Source organism: Arachis ipaensis, chromosome B9, assembly GCF_059453495.1.
Source record: "Arachis ipaensis isolate K30076 ecotype BB chromosome B9, ASM5945349v1, whole genome shotgun sequence".
Taxonomy (NCBI): Eukaryota; Viridiplantae; Streptophyta; class Magnoliopsida; order Fabales; family Fabaceae; genus Arachis; species Arachis ipaensis.
The window spans coordinates 88696885-88698451 of NC_142444.1; the positions used below are offsets into that span (position 1 = coordinate 88696885).

At 40.8% G+C, this 1567-nt stretch overlaps 1 non-coding gene across 1 annotated transcript; it reads left to right on the plus strand.

The window, feature by feature from the left end:
• Positions 1-738: 738 nt before the first annotated feature.
• Positions 739-846, plus strand: LOC148545376 (small nucleolar RNA R71). The gene has a single exon (XR_015901464.1). It is a non-coding gene; the product is annotated as a small nucleolar RNA R71 (small nucleolar RNA).
• Positions 847-1567: the final 721 nt, after the last annotated feature.

Here is a 1567-nt window from a genome sequence, read left to right on the forward strand (position 1 = left end):
TAACTAGATCCTACTAAAAACATACTAAAAACAATGCCAAAAAGCGTATAAATTATCCGCTCATCACTGACCCACTTGTGCCTCCAAATTTCTAATGGAGGACCTTGTTTCAGTCATGAAATTTTGAGTGGTTTTGATTAGATCAGAGACAATGGTTGCTAAGTCGGAGTGGCTTTGCTTAGAATTCTCTGTCTGTTGCTGAGAAGATGGTGGAAAAGGTTTGCCATTGCTAAACCTATTTCTTCCACCATTACTGTTGTTGAAACCTTGTTGAGGTCTCTGTTGATCCTTCCATGAGAGATTTGGATGATTTCTCCATGAAGGATTATAGGTGTTTCCATAGGATTCTCCCATGTAATTCACCTCTTCCATTGCTGGGTTCTCAGGATCATAAGCTTCTTCTTCAAAGGAAGCTTCCTTAGTACTGCCTCTTGCTGCTTGCATTCCAGATAGACTCTGAGAAATCATATTGACTTGCTGAGTCAATATTTTATTCTGAGCCAGTATGGCATTTAGAGTATCAATCTCAAGAACTCCTTTCTTCTGAGTCGTCCCACTATTCACAGGATTCCTTTCAGAAGTGTACATGAATTGGTTATTTGCAACCATTTCAATGAGTTCCTGAGCTCCTACAGACATCTTCTTCAGATGAAGAGATCCCCCAGCAGAGCTATCCAATGACATCTTGGATAGTTCAGACAGACCATTATAGAAGATACCTATGATGCTCCATTCAGAAAGCATGTCAAAAGGACACCTTCTGATCAATTGCTTGTATCTTTCCCAAGCTTCATAGAGGGATTCACCTTCGTTCTGTCTGAAGGTTTGGACTTCCACTCTAAGCTTGCTCAATTTTTGAGGTGGAAAGAACTTTGCCAAGAAGGCATTGACTAGCTTTTCCCAAGAGTTCAGGCTTTCTTTAGGTTGTGAATCCAACCATGTCCTAGCTCTGTCTCTTACAGCAAAAGGAAAGAACATAAGTCTGTAGACTTCAGGGTCAACCCCATTGGTCTTGACAGTGTCACAGATTTGCAAGAATTCAGCTAAGAACTGATGAGGATCTTCCAATGAAAGTCCATAAAACTTGCAATTCTGTTGCATTAGAGAAACTAATTGAGGCTTAAGCTCAAAGTTGTTTGCTCCAATGGTAGGGATTGAGATGCTTCTCCCATAGAAGTCGGAAGTAGGTGCAGTAAAGTCACCAAGCACCTTCTTTGCATTGTTGGCATTGTTGTTTTCAGCTGCCATGGTTTCTTCTTCTTTGAAAAGCTCTGTTAGGCCCTCTAGAGAGAATTGTGCTTTAGCTTCTCTTAGCTTTCTCTTCAAGGTCCTTTCAGGTTCAAGAACAACTTGAACAAGTATGCCTTATCTTTGCTCCTGCTTGTATGAAAGAGAAGAGAACAAGAAAGTAGGGAATCCTCTACGTCACAGTATAGAGATTCCTTGAGGTGTTAGAGGAAAAGAAGAATAGAAGGAGGAGGTAGAGAGAGGAGAATTCGAACTTATCAAGAGGGATAGAGTTCGAATTGCACCTTGAGGAGGAGTGTTAGTCCCTTAAATAGAAGGA